Raw genomic sequence first — 24,441 nt, forward strand, 5'->3', positions numbered from 1 at the left:
CAATATGGAAGATGACTGAGGTGTGCCCTGTTTCCAAAGCAAGATAAATCCAACCCATCACTTACCACCCTATCTTTCTACTCTCAATCATCGGCATAGTGATGAAAAGAGTTGCAAAACTGGTAGCAAATTATAATTGTAAAGGAATAACCTGCTTACTGACCTTCAGTTTGGTAACTCTGTGATCAATATCTGGACAACTGTGGACATATAAATTGTCAGTGTTTGACTTGGATGACCCAGCATGTCTCAACAATGGGCTTCAATTAAAATAATTGCATCTCAGCAGGCCTGGTAGCATCTGCAAAGAGAGACACAGTTAATGTTTTGGTCAATGATGTTTCTTTAGAACTCAAGGGAGACATGAAGGGTGGAGCAATAACAAAAGAGAAGCTCTGCAATTGGATAATAGGCAGAATGGTTAACTGACAAAAGATTTCATGGTCGAAGGCATTCACAAAGAGTAACAATGATTGTCGTAAATAAACAAAAGGATTCATCCAAAGTAAGCACAATTGAAACAGTAGTGAATAGCTATGATTAAAAGCTGAGGCACAATAAGCAAGATTAAGACAGGCACATGCTGAAAAATGGGGGCAGAGGTTATTGTCTTAAGTTACTGAACTAAACAGCTGTTGAATCCTGAACGCTATAAGTGACTGAAAGTTGAGGTGATGTTCCTTCAGTTTGTGTTGAGATTCATTAGAACATGATAGTAGGCAAAGTACTGAGATGAACATAAAAGGGGCAGAGGTAAAATTGCAAGCAATTGAAGCTTAGGTCATGCTTGTGGACTGAGCAAGTGTGTTCCACAAATAGCCAACCAATCTCAGTTTGGTCTCTCCAGTTTGAGGCTTAATTATGAACGGTAAATATACTTCCTAAATTAAAGAAATTTTATTAAAGCCATTGCTTCATCTGGAAGGAGAACTTGTTCTGGTGGTGGCACAGTGTTGATGGTGGTGGATATTGTAGAGGATTGGGAGAGGATGATTCATTGGATGCAGAGGCTGATGAAGTGGAAGTTGAAACCAAGGGAAACCAAGGAGAAGGCTATTGCAATTCAGGGAGGATGGGAAAATGGTGAAATTTGAGGGGCTGGAAATGGATCAAAAAAGTTTGAGGACCCTGTTATCCATGGTGGAGGGAAATCCTTGATGAAGGAAATTTGAAAACATATCAGAAGTGCTGGTATGAAAGATTGCATCATTGGAACAGATGTAATGGAGAAGGCGAAACTGGGAGAATTGAATAAAGTCCTCAGGAAACAGGATGTGAGGTAGTGTAATCAAAATAGTTGGGTATAATGAAATTCATGTAAATGCCAATGATGTAACTGATCACATGACTCACATGATCAGCAGTATTGGCACTAAACTAATAGAGCTTTATTTTGAGAATATATTTTGTACAGTTGTAAATAAAGGGCTACTAAAGTACACAAGGAGTTGAATAGTCCTACTTAGTGATACTCAGCAGGCTCAGAGACCGTGTAAATGTAGACAGCAACAGCACAGAAATACTCAAGCCCAGGCTCTCAATATGCTGATAGCACAAAATAAGACATGGTGGCAGCGAGAGAAAAAAGTAAACCCTCCAGAGCTAGGATCTGAAGTTAAAAGAGAAATTAAAGGCGAAAAGAAAAGACTCCAGAGGCTGGATAGGAGCTCAGAATGTTTCAAAAATACAGCTAAGCAAGAAGAGGGAAGATTCTGAAAGTATGCCAAGACCTCAAAAGATGTTGATGAGAGAAACCAAGAAAAAAAGACTCCAGAATAGAAAAGAGAAAATGCTGGAGAAACAGAGCAGGTTTGGCAACATCTGTGTAGAGAGATGCTCACAGAATTAACGTTATGACTTTCTTCGGAACTGAAGGGGATGGGTAAATGGGTTTTATGCTGTTGACAGAAAGGAGTGGGAGCGAATGGAACAAATCGTGATGTTCTCGCCTTTATTGACATTCTTTGGAGGCAGGGTAAAAAGAGCTCAGAAGACCTTGATTTCAGGGCTGCAGAGCAAGAAAGCTACAAGTCACAGGAAGAAGGGATCTGTGTAAAACTTCAAAATCTAGACATGAACCAACAATAGTCTAGAGTGTGAAAACACATGATCAGATTACTTCAATGTTAAGAAGGAAAATTATAAGTACAAATCCAGGTGAGTCTGGCACGATGGTCTGTTGGTATGGCAGCTCCAGGAGAGACCTCACTTTTTCAGTTACAGGGAAAACCAATAATCTGGTCAGAAGTGGAAGCACTGGAAGTGGCAACTTTTGCCCTACAGCACAGCCTCAGGTATACACGTGAAGGAACAGTGTCAAAATTTAAGTCCATTTCTATATTCAGTACATTCACTTGCTGATATTCTGGTAAGACAAAGCATGGAATAAAGTACAGGTAATATGGAGTATGAAGCATCATAAAAACATTTAATGCATTCTTAATCCCAAAAGAAGTTTAGTTTTAGTATGGGCAAGATTTAATAAGTGATCTCAGCATCTGAGACCAAGAGTAGGATCCTCTCTGATGGATTTGAATCAGAAAACTGAATTTGAACAGCCTTAGACAAAAGCAAAAGATTGCTCAATACATTTATTACACAGCTTAGGCAATATTGCTTTAATCTACCATTTGAGACCTCCTCTGCACAGGACAATTTCCAAAGGCCAATGCATATAATCCTGAAAGAGAAACAGGGAACCATGTGGTTGAAACCCCAGTGCATGGTAATACAAAGAAAGAACATCACCAGAGACTCAAGGACATGACAAAGGCATGATAGATCAGAGGTCCTGAACTAAAATTATAAGTTCTCTAGTATGATCTATTTACTTTATTCTAAGAACAAGACATCATTGTAGATCTAAAAAAGTCAAGTTTCGTCAGTGAATTTCCAGCTTCAAAGTGTGTAAATGATGTACAGTGCTTCTCAGGAATGGTGACTCAAGGGGGAACAATAATCCTCAATTTAGTTTTATTCAATCTATAAGAGTTTTTGTAAAAAAGCGTCAGCTACTGTATTGGACTCTGCAACAGACTGTAGTTTAAAGAAAAGTCACTTTCTACTGATATGGAAAGGAAATATTACAGATGATGGACATCTGAAATAAAAACAAAGTGCTGAAGAAATGAAACAGATCTGGTGGCATCTGTGGAGAGAGACTTCTTCACAATTGAAAGAGATCAGATAATTGTGGTCTTATGCTGCTGAAGTGGGGGAGTATTGTTGTGTGGTGGAGGAATGAGTGAAATATATGGTGAGGTTGTCCACAGCAAAAGTCAAAAGGAGTGCTTATGATGGTAAATGAGAAATAGAAATGTAAAATGGTGTAAATGACGGCGATAAAAGGAGAAAATGGATCTGTTTACTTTCTAGTATTATTTAAGTACATTACAGACTAGGGTTAATTCACAATAGTAGCTGCAGATGCATTATCCACAGGATTAAATGCAGTTCCTTATTTAATTATAAACTGACAGTTCACTCAGTACCATTTATTTCATGTTAAAAGCTTTAATGGAGTCTGAACACAGGTTCATAACCATAGAGAAAAAAATAATGGGATTTAAAAGATTCTCAGACAGCTTCCTGAAATTGAAATTCCAGATAGGGACAGACTACATGCCTTTAGTAGCATTATTGCAATCTAAAGAAATCTGAAATGGGTAAATATGTATTCAAAGTTTTAGGCTAAGATTAATAAGATACAATTATAGAATAGTCTTTGTTTCAGACAAGGAGTAAGTGCTGGTGGAAACACATATGCGGGCAGAGGATAAACAAGAAAAAGAGGACCTTATTCTTGTAGAAGTAGATTTTTCTTCTCCAGCTGTACCTCATGGTTTAGCAGTTAATAGGGCAAATTCAGACAAATTCATTCAGCTCAAAAGTCTGAAAAGAAGTGCACAAGGTCGGAAAACTCTGTCTGCAAAAGTGGTTGAAAAATAATCTAGCAGAAAAACACTGAGAAAGTACCACAAGTAGAGGCAGCATTGGGAACAGTGGAACATTTATTTCTGTATGACCGTAGAGTGGTTTTAATAATGGTGATATGAAGAGAAACCATACCGCACTGCCACATCTCGGTATCACAAAGTGCAAAGTCAGAGCCCAGCAATAATTATGATGGTCAGGCATTTTGAAAGACTTGAGAAGCTTAAGGGCCTGAATGATGTTGCTCCTATTTCATATATGCTTATGTGCTGTTCACAGTAAAATGCATTTACAGCTAAAGATTCCATCAGACTTTCTAGAACTAGCAATGATTTGCTCAAGTTTAGAGAAAAGATGTAGGAAAGAATAAGAGGTAGAGGTTGTACATTTAAGACAGAAATGAGGAATTCTTCTCTCAGGGGGTGGTGAATCCAGGAGTTATTTACCACAGTGGCCTTCCAGACTAGGGCATTAAATAGATTCAAGGCTAACATAGATGTTTCATCAATAAGGGAGTCAGGGTTATGGAGAAAGGCAGGGAAAGTGGAGTTGAGGATTATCAGCCATGATCTCATTGAATGCAGAGCAGGCTCAATAGATTCCTATATTTTATGGCTGTATTTACTCCTAGTCAACTAACATTCCAAATGGATCGAAGTGACAATGGCATTTAACCTGAGAAGACTTGCTGACCAGGGGATTTTATCATACATGATTTCCTGGAAGAAGTGGTACCAGGTTGGACCTCAATATGTGAACAGATATTTCATGAAGTTCACTCTTGAAGCAGGCATCATCCAGATGACAAGTTTTCCAGTCCATCCTCAGTCAAGACAGTGAACTCACTTATGCCAAAGAATCCAGTCTGTGAATTGGCTCTACACGGTTACAGAGCAATGCTATTGAATATTGGATGTTTACCAGGAGAGTTTTTTCATGGAAAAGTTGCTAAATTTTACGTATCACTTTTAAAATACAGCCTCAATTTAAACATAACTCCTCAACACCACAAGAAGATAAAACAACTGAAGAAAAGCCATGTGAAAAAGCAACAGACATGGTACTACTCTAAATTCAGACCAAAAGCTCTATCTAAGACAAGGCCAAGCAAGAGAATCTGATTAAGTGACAGGAAATCATAAGCCATGGCCATCAAGGTGATCAGATCAACTGAGATCCTTCAAGGTCAGAACACATGAAGGACCATTGAGGATAAACAGGAAGACCTTGATCTTATTCAAATCAAAATATGAGTCCAAGTCTGATTATCACAAGATGTGGGACAGTTACATCTATACTACAACTGAGAGCGCATAAACTGGTACATCTATTCGGACACGTGCACCATCACCCGAGTATTGAACACAAGCAAACCAGATTGAGATATTCAGTCTGAATTCCCGATTGTCTCAACCCTTAAGATTTAGACATTGAAGTGTGGGGAGGGATGGGCAGTGGGGAAAGGAGATGGTGTCAATACTAAGAATAGTGTTAATGGTAATAATGATGTAAATAATAACAACAATGAATACAAAGACTATTAAAGTAAATAAAATAAGCTACTGGAATAATGCAGTTCAAATAAAGAGAGACTGAGGTGAGATGTGCTACAATGAGATTCATGTAAATTTTGATGTAACTGATCACCTGACTATGTTATTAATAAGGCAGTAGACACCAGCCTAGAATGAGCATGTGAACATAGAGGTCTTGTTCACTCCACTAGAGAGCTGTATTTGATAACCTACTACATAGAGATGCAAATAAGAGTCTGTTACAATACATGAGGAACTGAAAAACTTTCTTAGTGATAAGGAGCAAGCAGCTTTGGGAACAGTTCATATGCAGGCAGCTGTGTTGGCTTAATACAAAAGATACAAGAGTAATTGCGGCCTCAATGGGCTTATAATGAATAGTATAGATTGCTTCCCAAAAATGGAAAGCGGGAAGTCAAGGAATGGAAGAGAAGAGGTAGAAATGGACTGTTTGAAGGTGAAACTTAGGTGGAAATTAGAAACAAAGTTGAGAATGCATTTGTAGTCAATTAGTCTCTGCTACCTAATCTTAATGTTATTTCTGCTTTGTACTTTTGAAATATGCCATGTGAATTTATTTTAAGTTACTGGTATATAATGAACCTTTTTAAAGTATTTTGAATGTACTTTACAACCTGAGCGTCATTTCAGGAACCAAAACAGATGCTAAAAGTTAGCCGACATGATGTTCATTGTAAGTTTCCAATCTATTCCATATGCTTTTATTGTTATGCGTAATTACTTGTGCAGAACTTTATTAACTGCTTTTGAGAAGCCTATTCACAGGCATTATCGTATCCAACACATTGCTCACCTCCTCACCTTTTTCAAAGCAAGATTCGTTCTGTTTCTGTATTCTATTATTGGCACATTACTTCACTGAAGTTATGAGTTTTAGTTTATTGTTAACAGCCTCGTAAAATTTGTATTTAAACATGTTGGCAGAGAGCAGTATGTGTTATGAAACAATATTAATCCGAAGGGTACTATTTTATCAACAGTCTTGCTGCTCACTGTCACTTAAAAAATGCACAGTTATATAAGAAGTAAGGCATTACTAAATAATAACATATAATGCAATACAATTACTTTTCATGCTTAATTGAGTGGTGAGTTTTCTTATTCATTCATGGGGCATGGGCATCACTGCAAGGACCAACGTTTACCACCCATTCCTCATTGGACTTGAGGAGGTGGTGGTGAACTGCCTTATTGAACTACTGCAGTCCACGTACTGTAGATAGACTCACAATATTCTCAGAGAAGCAATTCCAGGATTTTAATCCAAAGGAATGGCAGCATATTTCCAAATCAGGATGGTGAGTGGCTTGGAGGAGAAGTTGCAGGTGGTGATGTTACAATTTATTTGTTGCCCTTGGCCTTCTAATTGTAGTGGTCGTAGACTTGGAAGGTGATGTCTCAGGAATCTTGGTGAATTTCTGCAGTGCATTTTGTAGATAGTACACAACTGCTGCATCAGTGGTGGAGGGAATGGATGTTTGTGGATGTAGTACACATCAAGTCAGCTGCTTTGTCCTGGATGGTGTCAAGCTTCTTGAATGTTGTTAAAGCTGCATTCATCCAGGCAATTGAGGAATATTCCATCAAACTCCTGACGTGTGCCATGGAAAGACTTTGGCGAATCAGAAGGTGAGTTACTCGCCGCAGTATTCCTAGCCTCTGACCTGCTGCTATGGAGTCATACAGCACGGAAACAGACCCTTTGGTCCAACCAGTCCATTCTGAACATAATCCCAAATTAAATGAGTCCTCTCTGCCTGCTCCCTCCAAACCTTTCCTACTCGTACAGAGGAACCTAGATTATCCAGCATTCGATTGTCCGAATTTTGGGTTGTTCGGACAAGATCGCAAGGTCTTGGTGCTTGGGTAATCTATGCTATCAGGCGTTCGATTATTCGAACAAAATACTCCCTGTCTGTGTCGTTCAGATAATCAAGATTAGATTACTTATTGTGTGGAAAGAAGCCCTTCAGCCCAACAAGTCCACACCCTCCAAAGAGCAACCCGCCCAGACTCATTCCCCTACATCTAACACTACGGGCAATTTAGCATGGCCAATTCACCCAACCTACACATTTTTGGACTGCAGGAGGAAACCAGAGCACTCGGAGGAAACCCACGCTGACACGGGGAGAATGTGCAAACTCCACACAGACAGTTGCCTGAGGCAGGAATTGAACCCAGGTCTCTGGCACTGTGAGGCAGCAGTGCAAACCACTGTGCTGCCGTGCCACCTGTACTTATCAAAATCTCTTTTAAACATTGTAATTGCACCCACATACATCACTTCTTCAAGAAGTTCATTTCACACTCGAATTACCCTCTATGTAAAAAAAATTGCCGCTCATGTCTTTTTTAAATCTCTCTCCACTCACCTTAAAAATGTGCCCCCTAGTCTTGAAGTCCCCATCCTAGGGAAAAGACAACTACCATTAACTCTATCTATATCCCTCATTGTTTTAAAAATTTCTGTAAAACCATCTCTCAATCTCCTACGCTCCAGTAAAAAGGTCCCAGCCTATCCAGCCTTTCTTTATAACTCAAGCCTTCCATAGCTGGCAACATTCTTGTAAATATCTTCTGAATCCTCTCCAGCTTACTAACATTCTTCCCATAACTGGGCAACCAGAACTGGACAATGTATTCCAGAAGAGGCCTTGCCAATGTCTGTACAACTTCAACATAATGTCCCAACTCCTATACTCAAAGGACTGAGCACTGAAAGTGAGCGTGCCAAACACCTTTTTAACCAGTCTGTCTATTTGTGATGCAAACATCAAAGAATTATGTATCTGAACCCCTCGGTCTCTCTGTTCTACAAACTACCCAAGGCCTTACCATTAATTGTATAAATCCCGCCCCATCTGTTGTACCAAAATGCAATACTTTGCATTTATCCAAATTAAACTCCATTTGCCATTTTCAGCCCATTGATCAAGATGCCTTTGTAATCTTAGAAAACCTTCTTCACTATGCCACCAATTTTGGTGTTGTCCACAAACTTACTTACCATGCCTTCTATATTCTTATCCAAATCATTGATATAAATGACAAATCAACAGGATCCAGAACCAATCCCTGCGGAACACCACTGATAATGGGCTTGCAAGCCCAAAAAGTAACCGTCCACCACCCTGTGTCTCCTGCTGTTAAGACAATTATATATCCAATTGACAAGCTCACCCTGAATCCCATGTGACCTAATTACTAATTTGTCTACTGTGTAGAACCTTGTCAAAGGCTTTACTGTAGTCAAAGTAAATTGGTTAGTCCTATTGAGTTTCTGATCATTGGTAATCCTCAGGATGTTGATAGTGGAGGATTGAATGATGATAACACTATTGAATATCAATGTATGGTGGTTAGATTATCTCTTATGGGAGTCGGTCATTGTCTGGCATTTGTGTGACACAGAAGTTACTTGTCACTTTTCTGAGGAGTCACAAACAGTGTGGAACATTGTGCAGTCATCAGTGAGTTTCCCCAATTGTGATGGAGGGAAGGTCTTTTATAAAGTAACTATATATGGTCGGGCCTAGGACACTGAAGAACTGTAGCAATGCCCTAGAGTGAGACGACTGACATCCAATAATCACAACCATCTTCTTATGTGCCAAATACGACTCCAACCAGTTGAGATTTACCCCCAAATCCCAGTTTTTTTGTTAGGACTCCTTGATGCCATATTCAGTCAAATGTGGCCTCAGTGTCAATAGCTGACACTCCCACCTCACCTCTGGAATTCAGCTCTTCAGTCCATGCTTGAACAAAGGCTGTAATGAAGTTGGGAGCTATGTGGTCCTGGTAGAACCCAAACTGACTGTTACTGAGTAGGTTATTGCTGAGCAGAGGCTGCTGAAGACCCTTGCCATCACTTTACTGATGATGGAGAGTATAATGGAGTGTTTATTAGCCCTGTTGGATTTGCCCTGTATAGGACTTATGTGGGCAATTTTCTATATTGTGTAGACGCCAATCTGGAGGAGCTTGGCTAGGGTTGCAGCAAGTTCTGGAGCACAAGTCTTCAATACTGTGGCTGGAATGTTGTTAGGGCCCTTATCCTTTGCAATATCTAGTGCCTCCAACCATCTCTTGATATCAAATAGGGTGAACTGCATTGTCTGAAGACTGACTATCTCTGATGCTGGGGATCTCTGGTTAGTTCATGAATGAAGGGAATGATTGCATTTGAGGGTATGCAGAGGAGATTCACTGTTGCCTTGGCTAGAGCAATTCAGCTGTAAGGAGAGAACAAATAGGCTGGAGCTGCTTTCCTTTCAGCAGAAAAGGCTGAGCGGGGATGTAATGAAATGTACAAAATAATGAGGAGCATAGATAGCATATATAGGGGTGCTCATTTCCCCACGGTGGATGAATCAAAAACCAAGGAATATGTTTTTAAGAGAAAGAGTGGGCAATTTAAAGGAAATTGGAAGAAAATTTGTTACCCATGCGCTTTCTGGACTTTACTGCCTAAAAGATGGTAGAGGCCAGAACCCTGAAGCCATTTAAGAAGCATTTTGATGAGCATTTGAAAGTTATGGTCAGGTGCTAGAGTATGGGATTAGAATAGAAAAATACTTGATGACCAGTGCACACAATGAGACAAAGGCCTCTATTCCTGCTGTAAAAACTATGTTTGCAAATGAAAGAATTGACAATGCTTAAATAACAGTTTAGAAGGAAGCCTATATGTTCGAGCATTTTATGATTCTTTTGCATCTGCAATAAAGAGCTGAGTGTAACAGATAGAAAATACAGCACATTTTAATGTACTTCTTTTGTGTACATGGGATGTTATGCTAGTTTTCAAAGTATTGCTTTTTGAGTCCAAGGTAACTTCTGCAAGAATTCTTCATTTTATCACTTAGTAGATACAATTTTCTCTTAAACTCTGGTAAAGTTTTTGCTTCCTTCAAGTTCTTTCTGTAGAGTCATGTGACACTTACATTCTCATTATGCATTGTGCTGATGTCTCACTCCTCTGTAGTACTTGGCCAGGGTACGTTGTTATTCTGAAGGAAATGAATGCTGGGAGTCAACCATGTAGGAAAAGATTGGGGCTGCTAGTGTATACTAATCTTGGAAATTTACCTGAGTGAAAATTAACCAGCAGATGATTAAGAGTGACGTAGACATGTTCCGGAAAAGAATTGGCAGGAAATGTTTTGTAGCGCATTCAAAGCTTTCAATGAATTAGCAGATCTCCTGTGGTATCCCTTGCTGTGAAATCAAGGGTATTCTCTTTTATGCAATATATTGTATATTATTCAAGCCACTGATTTATCATGATTGAAATAAATCAAGCTGGATTGCTTTTCATTCGATTATTTGTAAGTAGTTTAGAATATTTTTGTGCTCGATTGAAACTATTAAATGTTTGATCATGTTGTTATCTAGAGCTCCAATGTTAAGGAAGATAGAGAACATGTTCTAGGTATGAGTTGGAGAGAGGAACATGGATCTGTGGGCACATGAGTTGGTGAAATATTGAGAAGTTTTAATTTCATTCATGGAAAGTAGGCATTGCTGACACCAGTATTTGTTGGCCATCCCTAATTGCCCTGAGAAGGTGGTGATGAGCTGACTTATTAACTGTTGCTGTCCAATTGATGTAGGAACATCCATAATGCTGTTAGGAAGGGGTTTCTAGGGATTTGAACCAGTGACCCAAAGGAAGAGTTATATATTTCCATGTTAGGATGGGCATGGCTTGGAAGGGAACTTGCAGATAGTGGTGTTCTTGTGGGCCTTATATTTATACGGCTAGTCCAATTATGTTTCTGGTCAATGATAACTCCCAGGATGTTGATAGTGGAGGTATTCTCTGGTGGAAATGCCATTGAATGTCAAGATTGTCTCTTGTTGGAGATAGTCATTACATGGCACTTGTGTAATCTGAACATTACTTACCTCTTGTCAGCCCAAACCTGGATATTATCCTGGTCTTGCTGATTTGGTCCTGTTCTGTTTTAGTATCTGTGGAGTCACAAATGATGAACATTGTGCAATCATCAGAGAACATTCCTTTCTGACTTTATGATGGAGGAAAGCTCACTGAAAACGCAGCTGAGCATATTTTAGCCCAAGTCACTACCCTGAGGAATATCTGCACTGATGTCTTGGAGCTGAGATGACTGATCTGTAACAACCACAATTGTCTTCATATGTGCTAGGTATTACTCCATCCAGTAGAGATTTTACCCTTGATTCCCATTGACTACAGGTTTACTAGGGCTCCTTGATGCGATACTCAGTCAAATGCTGCCGTGGTGTCAAGAGCTGACATTCTCACATCATCTTTTGTGTTCAGCTTGTTTTTTCATGTTTGGACCAAGGCTGTAAGATGCTCATAAGCTGAGTCATCCTTCGTAAATTAATCTGAACTTTGGACAGCAGGTTATTGCTGAGTCAGTGTGACTTGTTAGCACTGTTGATGACACCTTCCATCACTTTACTTATGATCAAGGTAGCCTCATGGGCCAATAATTGGTTGGTTGGATTTATCCTGTTTTCTGCACATAAGACAAATGCTGGCAATTTTCCAAATTGTCTGGATAGATAACTGTACTGTAACAGCTTGGCTAGAGGCTTGGCAAGTTCTGGAGCAGAAGTCTTTGGCTCTAGTATAAGCCCATGGAAGTCTTTGGAGTATCCAGAGACTTCCATCACTTTTTAATATCACATGGAATAATTTGAATTGGCTGAAGACTGTCATCTGTGATATTGGAGACCCCTGGATGAGTACAAAATTATCTACTTGGCAACTCTGGCTAAAGATTGTTGCAAATGCTTCAGCCTTAATTTCTGCCTGATGTGCGGTACCCTTCTATCACCAAGAATGCTGATATTTATGGACCCTCCTCCTCCAGTGAGTTGTTTAATTGTCCCTGACCATTCATGACTTGTTGTAGTAGGATTGAAGAGCTTAGATCTGATCCATTATGAAATCACTTCGCAATGGCTACCGTTTGCTGCATACACTGTTTGGCACTGTAAGTACTGCTATTTGGTAGCTTCACCAGACACTGTTTTAGGTATGCCTAATGCTGCTCTTGGCCTGCCCTTGGGCACTCTTCATTGAACCCAGGGTTGACCTCCTGATTTGTTGGAAATTGTAGAGTTGAGGACATGCCGGGCCATGAGGTTGCTTGTGCTGAAGTGCAATTCCACTCGTGCTGATGGTTCACAGCAGTTAATGGATGCTGAGGCTTGAGTTGCTCGATCTGTTCCAAATCTATCACATGCATCTCATTGGTAGTGCCATGCAATTCAAGGGAGGGTTTACTTCATGTGAAGATGGGACTTTGTCTCAACAAGAAGTGCACGGTTGTGACACCTCCAAAAGTCACATGAACAAATGCATCTGTGGTACAAAGATTGATGAGGATGATATTGTGTGCTTTTCCCTCTTGTTGGTTCCTTTGGCACATACTACTAATCTAGGCTAGCAGCAATATACTTCAGGACCTGACCAGCTCAGTCAGTAGCAGTGCTACTGAGCAACATTTGGCGATAGGTATTGACGTTTCCCAACCAGAGTACATTCTGCATAGTTACCCCATCCACTGCTTCCTTGAAATAGTGTTCAACATGGAGGCTCACTGGCTCATCGGATGAGGGAGGGTGGTACATTGTAATCAGCAGGAGGTTTTCTTATCCATATTTCACCTGGTGCCATGATACTTCATTGGGTCTGAAGTCAATGTTGAAGACTCCCAGGGCAACTCCCTCTCTACTGTATAGCAACGTTCTACTCTCTTTGGTGATGATGTTGTCTGGGACATGGTTTTTAAGGTATGATTCCTTAAGTATGGTTATGTCAGGTTGTTGCTTAACTAACCTAAAATTGATATCAACTAGGCAAAATTGAGGACTGCAGATGCCGAAGGTTAGAGTCAAGAGTGTGATGCTGGAAAAGCACAGCAGGTCAGGCAGCATCTGAGGAGCAGTACATTCAATATTTCGGAAGGGCTTTTGCCCGAAACATCGATTTTCCTAATCTTAATATCAACCTGCAGATGTTAGTCAGGAGGGTCAACAGGGCTGTGTTTGCCATTGTTGTTTCTGGTGCCTAGATCAATGTCAGGGGTCTATCTAGTTTTTAGCAGTTTGATACAACTGAGTGTCTGACAAGGCCATTTCAGAGGGCAGTTAGGAGTCAAATTTCTGTGGGTCAGGTACCAAATATAAACATCTATCTAGCCCTGGTAAGGACAACAGATTTTCTTCCTAAATGATATTAATCAAATAGAAGTTTTTCAGAAAATTGGTGATGGCTACATTGTGATCATTAGACTTTTAATTCCCAATTTTTAAAAAAAGTAATTAAAAATGAAATTTTACCATCTACTATGGTGGGTTTTAAAACCAGGTCTCCATAGCATTACCTGAGGCTCTGGAATTCTGGCCCATTACAGTACCACTACATTATTGTTCCCTGGTTGTGGATCTGATAGAATTGGCACGGATTATAATGTAGAAAATACATATGGATCAGGATCCTTTTAATACAACATTCAAATGTCTGGGTATGTGCATAGTAGGAAACTCTGAGATCCAGGCAGATGGAAGAATCTTACAACAATGCAGAAATAGGAAAGGTTGAGCTCTGTTTGATTAGATTAGATATCCTACAGTATGGAAACAGGCCCTTTGGCCCAACAAGTCCACACCAACCCTCTGAAGAGCAACCCATCCAGACCTATTCCCCCACCTTATATTGATCCCTGACTAATGCACCTAACACTATGGGCAATTCAGCATGGCCAATTCACCTGGCTAGCACATCTTTGGATTGTGGGAGGAAACCCACATAGACATGGGGAGAATGTGCGAACTCCACAGAGACATTCTCCCAAGGCAGGGATTGTACCCAGGTCCCTGGCGCTATGAGGCAGCAGTGCTAACCACTAAGCCACCATGCCACCCAAGGGAGTATGGAGGGAAAGCAGAGATGGAATTAGAGGAAGAAGTTGGTAGGAGCCAGTTCTAAGGAAGCAAGAATGGATGTGAACACAAGTAACAAATGAAAGGGCAGAGAATAGATTATATGGATCCTGGGATTACATGGGTTCCAGATACTGCACCCTGGATTATTCGCAGACAGAATTGCGGCTTTTCACCAACAGCTAGCTTCACCCTGAGCTAATATCACTCCCAAGATTTTCCTTGAGCTCTAATAGTGCTAACGTTCTTTGAGAAGCTCCTAGAATTCTTTCCTGTGTTCTAGCAAAACTGTCCACCTACTCTTGGGACATCTTCCTGAGCTTGTTCCTCCTCCTCCCTCCTCCTCCCACATATAGTGACTTCCTCAACAGTCTAGCTAAATAGCAGTACTGCTGGAATCTGATTCTCTGTCTCTCTCTCTCTCTCTCACTCTCTCTCTCGCTTTCTCACACATACACACACACAATCTTACTGTCCAAATGTTTTACACACCTCAAAAATTTAAAACCTCACAGAAGCCCTGGCTAGGCACTATTCTACAAAAAGGGTAGAAAAAGAAGGATTTCATGATAATTCCAAATGCAGCTGCCTAGGCCCTGAAGTCTGGAATTTACTCCTGTAAGCTCTCTGCTTCTCGAACTCCGTCTCCACATTTAATATGTACCTTATAATGCATATCACTAACCGAAGCTTTCAGAAGCTTGAACTCACACATTGGCTCAGTGTTAAATTTTGCATTATAACAAAATTTTAAAATGCTGACATTACAGTAAGTGATAAAGCATTTGATGAGAAAGTTAATACTTCTGTTGGTCAGACAAATGAAAAGAAATCAGAAGATTTGTCTTTAATTATTTCAATTTAGTGTACCATTTTTGCCATTCACAACACAATCTCCTCTACATTGTGGAGACAGAATACAAATTGGGTGATTGCTTTGTGGAATGCTTCCTTTCACGCCATTAACAGGATCTCAAACTTCCAGTTGCCTGCCATTTTAATTCTCTTCAGTCCAACTGTCCTTAGCTTCCTGCAATACTCAGATAAAGCCAATGAATGAATAAAAATAATGAAAGCTTTAGGTTCAGCCGTTCATCTTCTGAGGACACATTTTAAACCACTGTAGCCTCAAGGTCGTGTTAAAAAAGGTTGAGATCACTGAAATAACCACTCTTGCCTTATTTTCAGAAACTACCATTTATTAAATCTTCTTTCTTGTCCAGTTGCCTTCTCCTTTTGTCTTTCATGATTATTATTTTATTGATCAAACATTCCTTTGTTTCACTGATCTTTCCTTTTGTCCTTCCTGACTCCCACTTCATTCCTTTTCCTGACTCTGCACTTAATTGGTTGAAACCTCTTAGATCCCTAACCCTTTCTAATTTTGGAAAGATGCCATTGACCCAAAACATCAGTTAGAATTATTCTGATAAAGCAAAGTTTCCTGTTGCCATTGCTGGAAGATGATTTATCGAAATATGACCATGTCACTAACCATGCACATAAATGATCATTGACTTGCATGTTATGGATGCATACACACTAAATCCACAAGAGGGCATCAGCAATTTAATTACCATCAAGGCTGAATGAATATAATATTCAGTGAAATTTGTCATTTTCTTTCACTGTCAGTCTTCTATTTTTATGATGTTTGCCGTTCCTTTGAAAGTCTGAAACAAAGGCATGGATTTACCTTTTCAATCCCAAGTGCAGTTGGTATACCAAAGTTTATTAAACACGAACACTTAAAATTAAACAGTAGTCATAACTTCCAAACAGCACATTTTACGTCAATAAATTTAAACCCATTAGCTGAATGTTTACAATGCATAGCTAAGTGATTTTGTTTTAAACTGTGATTATAATGGATGTTAATATTTAAAATAATATTGTTGATAAGACTGACGTGACAATGACATTGTCTCACTGGAAATGGTTAAGACAGTCTAAAATATCTTATAAATAGCTTAAACTTTCAGTGGCATTCTTGAAATTCTATGAGCTTGCGTGTTACTACATTTTTTTGAAGGAAATGACAATGAAACAATCAGTGCAACCTTCCTCACATGAATTATCTTAGAAAATCACAGTTAGAGTTGTTTAATTTTTATCTTCTCAGGGTCACATCTATCTTTTTTTTGCGTAATACCAGCACAAGCACCCAGATTCACTTTTCCCCTGATTGAGATGGGACCCTATTCTATATCATTGGTGTTTTTGCTTTTAGTCACCTGGCTTCACAACTCAGGTTCCCACTCTGAAGCCCTCCATCTCTTCATATTCATCTCTTCCTTCATTGCAATATGCGAAACCCATCTCTTCAATGAAGCTTTCATTCACCATTCTAATATCTATTTTGTTTTTATTTTTTGATTATACCATTATCAATTGCTTTGGGATATTCGTCTATGTTAATGGATCCATATCAAGTGCACTTAAGAAAGACTGTTGAACTTTTACCTGTATTCCTTTATTTTTCCAATAAATATTAGGAAGGACAATTGCAACATTTAAGAGGCATTTGGATGGGTATATGAATAGGAAGGGTTTGGAGGGATATGGGCCGGGTGCTGGCAGGTGGGACTAGATTGGGTTGGGATATCTGGTCGGCATGGACAGGTTGGCCTGTCTGTTTCCATGCTATACATCTCTATGACTCTATGACTGTAATGTTAACTTTTGACTTTGTTCTTACTTTAAGTAGAAAAGTAAAGAATAAAGTTAATGCTTTACTTTAACTTTGTTTCTCTGTGCGACTACTTGTACCTAGGTACCTTTGTGTGGCAACATTGTACACTTTTCACTGTAATCTTGTACTTCTGTACCTGAGTACACATGACCAATAAATGAAATGCAAGATGTGCTGAGTGTTGCAGCGTGGGAGTATAAAACGATATCAGTGGGCATCCAGCTTAATGATGGTGTGTATTGATATCTGGAAAGCATTCAATATAGTTCTACATGAAAGACTTCTACAAAATGCAGACAATTTCTTAGGCAAAATGTATCATCAGTAATGAAGAAAAAAACGTAGCAAATGCTGATTAGGACTGCCTTATTGGGCTAGTGTGAAATACTAACTGGAACTTCCCAAGGCTTATGACTGGAGCTTCACCTGTTTCTAATTTACATGAAGAATTGGGATTCTGCATCAAATGTTTATATTTTTATACACTTAATAAAAAGATCTCAAGATGCTCATCGAGGCTTAGCCAGACAAAAACGGATGCTGCTGAAGACTGATCAACACATTGATTAAAGAGATTGATTTCCAATAGAATTTAAGAGAGAGGGAGGAATTTGGAGTGGGTATTCATTTAATGGACCAAATGGCTTAAAACATGATTAGCAATGGTGGGATGAGGATAGGATATAGAGAGCAGAGTTTTGTAATGTAGAAAATTGGGGATCAGTAAACAGAATACTGTATAGTCAATCCTGAGGGTTCCAGTAACACTGGTAAAGACATTAAAGAGATAGAAATAGACAGTCTTTGGAAAATATGATAGTCAAATAGGTTAGTTTGAGAACAACCTGAGAAAATAGAGTCATAGAGATATACAGAATGAAAACTGACCCTTTGGTCCAACTCGTCCATGCTGACCAAGTGTCCTAAAAAATCTAGTCCTATTTGTCAGCACTTGGCCAATATCCCTCTAAACCCTCCCTATTCATATCCCCAGCAAGTCTTTTAAATGTTGTCATTGTACCAACCTCCATCACCTTCTCTGGCAGCTCAGTCCAAATATGCACCAACCTCTGCATGAAAAAGTTGCACCTTAGATCCATTTTAAATCTTTCCCCTCTTAAACCTGTGCCCTGTAGTTTTGGACTCGCCCACCCTATTTATCCTATCCATGCTCCTCATGATTTTATAAACCTCTATAAGGTCACCCCTCAGCCTCCGATGTTCCAGGGAAAACAGCTTCAGCCTTTTCAGCCTCTCCCTATAGGTCAAACTCTCCAACCCTGGCAACATCCTTGTACATCTTTTCTGAACCCTTTTAAGTTTCACAACATCATTCGGATATGAGGGAGACCAGAATTGCACACAAAGTTCCAAAAGTGGCCTAATCAATGTCCTGTACAGCCACAATATGACCTCCCAACTCTTATACTCAATGCACTGATCAATAAAGGCAAACATACCAAATGCCAGCTTCACTAACCTATCTTCCTCGGATTCCACTTTCAAGGAGCTATGAACCTGCACACTGAGACAAATGGGACAGTATGTGGAATTTGTGGCAACACTGGTAGATAAGTTATTTAAGAAGGTCTCAAGTATACATTCCCATATTAGCTGAGGTGTAGAACATAAGAGCGGTGTGCTTTTGCGAAAAATTATACAAAACACTGGTCGGGTAGAGCTCTGTATACAGTTCTAGTCATGACATTACAGCAATGATACGAACGTATCAGTTGATTGGAGAGGCTGGCGACGGTTCCTCTGGAACTGAGGAGACTGAGGGGAGATTTAATTGAAGTGTATAAATGCATTTAAAATGGATAACAAGAATCTATTTCCCTTGAGCAGCACAGATATGAAGTAAACAACTTGAGAGATGCCGAGGAGAATTGTTTTCACCTAAAACATTGTGGAGCTGGTATGGAGCATATCACATATAAAAAGTGATTCATATGCAAACCCTATAGGGCTAGGGACAAACAACTAGCAAGTGGAATCAGATTCAATAGCTCTTTTTTTGTCTGATACAGACTCAATTTGCTGAGTGGCCTTCTTAGATTGCTATGATTTATTTTGTGTATATTTGCCTTCAACATGCTGCCTTTCCCAATGTAACAATGTTTAAGTTATCTCCCATAACATAAGAAACTGGGCATGGATATCATGGTATTGAGGAATCCAACAGACCTATGTTACAACTATTATGTACTAACCTTACACTCCTCAGGCACATGAGTGACTGAACTCATATTAACTATTAGGTTATGATAGGGAAGTATGATTCCTGTAAAGTATCCTACCTCAAGTAATCTGGGTCAGATGGAGCAGGAAACAGTTATACCCTCAGATCACAAACTATGATACAGTGATGATATCATGAGCATGCCCCTTGAAAGTATACTGACTCGAGACGTAGAGTCAGTATTGTTGTGTTATCTTCAAAGTGACAAATACAGGTCAGTTTGTACAGTATTTGACTTCTTGTCATATAAATATGTGATAGGGTTAACCTTGAGGTTAAGCGGGATTAGCAGGTAAATGTATTTAAGTGTATCAAGGTGCAGAAGCAGAGGAGAGAGGAATGGGAAAGCTGGAGAGAATGGCAGTGGTAGCTACAGTGTGAGTTCAGTGGATGTTAGGTTAATAGCTTTGTAGATTACTTTGAATGGAATCTTTGTAGATTACTTTGAATGTGCCTGAGGAGTGTAAGATTAGTACATAATAGTTGTAACATAGGTCTGTTGGATTCCTGCTTGAGTTCTGCTTGAAACCACTTTTGTTTGCTTTACATTTCTTAGAAATTTATTAATGAATTGCAAGCACAGTGGCTACATTTACAGATGATAATTATATTGCCTAATTTAATTCTCTGTAATTACTAATAACAATGGTAAATTTCAAAGCTGAACAAGACAAGCTACAGGAGTTTATGATTGTACACAAGAGCTGGTGACAAATATAATTCAAGGAAGAAATATAAAGGGCAAAGTGCTTCATATGGGAATAAAATACCCAGAACTATTACTTAAACAGAAATGAAATTATATGCATTGGGAATGTAAGTGATATATTGATGATTCAGAATAAATTATTGCTCTTGTAACAGTGTTTTATAGCTCAAAGTTGAGACAAAATAGTGAGTTAATCTTGTAATTTTTAACAAATCATTGGTACAAATACACTTAAATAAGGTACATTTCTGGTGCTACCATGCCAATGTAAAAATGTAAAAGAATAATTAAAAATGAAGAAATTAAAATAAGCCAATACTAATGATGAATTATCATGTACTCCAATTTACACAACATCTAAATTTCGAGGCAATAAACCATAACAAAGAGCCAGATGATGTAGAGATAACTGAACCATATAATCAAAATAAAAAATAATCAAAAACAAACAATTTGAAGTGTTGGAACCACAGAATTATCCAGAGTTATAATAAGGTATGTACAGACAGATTAAAAAATAAGAAAAGTCATCATAGAAGTAGGGTCACATGAAATTTGACCAAATAGTAAAATGTTAGTTAATTAACTTGTTTCGTTATTTATCAAGGAGAATGGCATAATGAACATTACATGAGCAGGACAAAAATAAAGTGGCGATAAAAGTAGATTAAGCTCATTTAGAAAAAAAAAATTGTTTTGAATTGTGACCACATATTAGGGATAAGAAATCAGAGACACAATTATGTGTATATATAAAACGCCATTTAAAAAAGGAAAGAGCTCCAGAGAACTGATAGGCAGCTAAAGTGATTTCTATATATAAAAGGGGGACAGAACAGATCAAGTGAACTGAAGTTTAATTAGTTTAATGTTAGTAAAGGGAATGGTAATGGAACCGTTATTCAAAGCCTTGATAGAAAAAGCCTTGAAACTGAAAATACAATAGGGTAGTCAGCACAGATTTCAAAAGGGGAGGTCATCCTTGACCAACCTTATTGAATTCTTTGAAGAAGGAACAGAAAGGATTGCTAAGGGTAATGCTGTTGTGTAATTTACTTGGCCTTCAGTAAAGTACCACAGAATAGATTGATGACGAACATCAAAACAAGTGGAGTCAGGGAACAGGTCGCTGAATGGATAATAAAGTAGCTATAAAAAAGAAAGTGAAAAGCAAGGTATGAAGGTGGTTACTCAGACTGGTAAACATTAGAAAGTGCTGGAACCACTAAATGGTTCAGCACTGATTAACTAACTGGAAGTGCAATTTCAAAATTTGACAATGATACTAAATTAGGAAATGTAGTTAATACAGAGAATTATGATAAGACATGTGAAGACATTAAATTCTCAGAATGTGTGTGTGGTAGACAAATGAACAATGTAGCAAAGTATTAGGTTGTACATTTTGACAAGAATAGAAAGTAGGCCACACCATGGAATGATTTGTTCGAATGGGTTGCAGGCCTGAATTCTGTTGCAGTGGCAAATGTCCTGATGGCAGGGTGGAAAGTGATCAGGAACTCTGCTCTGAGATGGGATGGCTGGCCATGTGTATTCACTCATCGACAGCCACAAAGTGACAAAGAGGCAGTCAGGCAGCCTCCAAGTTTGCTGTTACCTCACAATGTCTCGGCACCATATTAAAAGGCACCCAAACAGCCAACTAGTTCCCACAGCATTCTCATTGTTCCAGCATTCTGAGTGGAGGATTTTGACCTTGAACTGCTGTGATCCCATGCCCTGGCACGCTGGAATCTGTACCAGCCACACTCCCTTCCATAGCCTGCTATGCTCCTATCTGCCTGGAGAGGTACAACCCGAAGCTGAGTAAAACAACTCAGCCTTCTCACCCCAAGTTAACCCATCCCTGTGTGAGTAAAGTAGCTCCTAACACTCCATTCCACAGGATGACTACCTTTCCTACTGCATGCCACCTTGAAAGAGTTGTGAATCTGAAGGCATGTGTTTGTCAGTTGTTGCCAACTTAATTGCGAATGTATAATTTAACCTGGTGACTATGTGCTCTAATAAGTATGCTTGATATGCTAATTCATGAAAGATAGATTCCCACTGCTTACCATTGGAAAACACAATCTGCCATTAATCTGGCATCGAATTACTTCCCAGCTTTCAAGAACCTGACAGTTAAGTGCCCCCACTATTAACTCATGTGTTGGAAGTTATTGTGATCGTCACTAGATTCCACCCAGAGGTACACAGGGACCTGGGGTACAGATCAGTAAATGTAACAAAACAATTTAACAAGAATGTTTTAAAAAGCCATAAAAACAGAGATTCACTTGCAGAAAGGTACAATTGAAAAGCAGAAAAGTTAAGATAAATTTCCTGCGTCATGGGCGGCACGGTGGTACAGTGGTTAGCACTGCTGCCTCACAGCGCCAGAGACCTGGGTTCAATTCCTGCCTCAGGCGACTCTCTGTGTGGAGTTTGCACATTCTCCCCGTGTCTGTGTGAGGTTTGCTCCGGTTTCCTCCCACAATCCAAAAATGTGCAGGTTAGGTAAATTGGACATGCTAAATTGCTCGTAGTGTTAGGTGAAGAGGTAAATGTAGGGGACTGGGACTGGGTGGGTTGCGCTTCGGCAGGTTGGTATAGACTTGTTGGGCCGAAGGGCCTGTTTCCACATTGTAAGTAATCTAATGTCTAAGTTAGCACATCGGCCATTTGTTATAATCCTGGAAGTCTCAGACTGGATTGTAATGAAATCATTTGGAAACCCTCGAATAAAAGAACAATTACCAGTTTGGTTTAACATTGATTATGATATCAACAAATCAGATTATAACAATGTACTTTTACTGTTGTACATGGAGCATTTCATCTTTCACAAGTTCATGAGTTACTGAAGCCTCTGATGAATTTCAAATGCCCATGATTAGCAATTAACTTGACTCAATCACATGGAATGACATTTGGAATGAATCAGTTCAATCTTCTGAAGCTGCAGTGTGCTTTTTTATTGCTTTCAATAGGCTATTTATTTTAAATAGGTTAACAACTTGCTAAATAACAGAAAGGTTTCATGTCAGTATGCTCAGGTGTTCGTTACAAATATGTCAAAACATTTTTACTGTTTATCCCATTTGCCTACAAATGCTTGGCAAATGTTGCAACCAGATCCTAGGAGGTGTTTCTTGATTTATTACAATTCCAGACAGGATACCCAAACTGTTGAGACCCTGGGTGAGGAGAGACAAATTGACTGTCACTCTGCTGGATTCATCAAGGCATCTTTGAAAAGGATCCCTTTGGATAACCTTTACACAAATGCAAGTGAACTTATGTTTTAAGTGAAGATAATTAAATCACACTTTCTTGAATTAACAAAAGAGTAAGTTTATTAAGTACTATTCGCAAGATAAACTAGTAACACTGCATACACAGATTAAAACAGAAAGATCAGAACAAACAGATAAGAGTAAAGCAATAATATATATGGACTAGTCCCTGGATTGTTTGCAAAGAGTAGATAGGTAAACGTTAAAGCCATTATACTGGATGTATATTATACTACATGTTTTTGGTATATTATACTACATTGATGTTAACAGGTAGAGAGTGAGCTTAACAATACTCCATTTTGCGGATTTGTTGAGAATCTGCAGTTCTGATGTATTTTGACCTTGACTGAATTCTAGCATTCCAAGTGAGAGAAGGTCCTTTGTTTTCTTGTTTTCTTTATAACTGGTTTGCAGTGCTTAGAATTATAGAGAGTTTTTACCTGCAATACTGGGGAACCTAGGGAATAATTATTCAACTGTGATTTTCACAGCAGACGGACGCTCAAACCCAGCCTGGAACACATGAGCATTCAGCTCCACTGGTTCATTCCAATAAAGTTGTAACTGGCTTTTTATCCCATCCTATGTATTACTGGAGAATAAAACATACGTGTCCTCAGGAAGTGGCTCTCTGATGAGAGGGTGAGATAGACAGCTCCCTTGTTATCACTTCTTGTTAAGTTTCTTCCTACTTGACATTTCCTGACAATTTACATGTATATCACTCCATTGGCTCCATGCAGGATTTTGCCAGACAGTCACTAAATTTTTAAATCCGCATCTGTTCTGCGGCCTTTAGGAAACAATACACTTTGGAATTAAAAATATGTTTATAAGTAATTTAGGGTTGAGATCTATTATAATAACTCAAGGTTTTGTTTTTATTGCTTATAACTCAGAACAGAATGATAAAGAATTTTCTCTTTAAGAGATGTATTTATACAGAAAAAAATAGATGTCCCTATAGATGTAATTGACATTAGACACAGCTGATGAGATTTCACCATCAAACCTGGGATATTAGGCCAAACATGCACAAAGGCATCTCCTACTGATTA

General features: G+C 39.0%; 1 protein-coding gene across 2 annotated transcripts in view; it reads left to right on the forward strand.

Moving 5' to 3' along the window:
* The window catches only part of calb1 (calbindin 1), a 79,236-nt gene that overhangs the window by 19,715 nt on the left and 35,080 nt on the right, over window positions 1-24,441 (forward strand). The window lies entirely within an intron of this gene.

The sequence above is a fragment of the Chiloscyllium punctatum genome, chromosome 5 (genome assembly GCF_047496795.1).
Source record: "Chiloscyllium punctatum isolate Juve2018m chromosome 5, sChiPun1.3, whole genome shotgun sequence".
Taxonomy (NCBI): domain Eukaryota; kingdom Metazoa; phylum Chordata; class Chondrichthyes; order Orectolobiformes; family Hemiscylliidae; genus Chiloscyllium; species Chiloscyllium punctatum.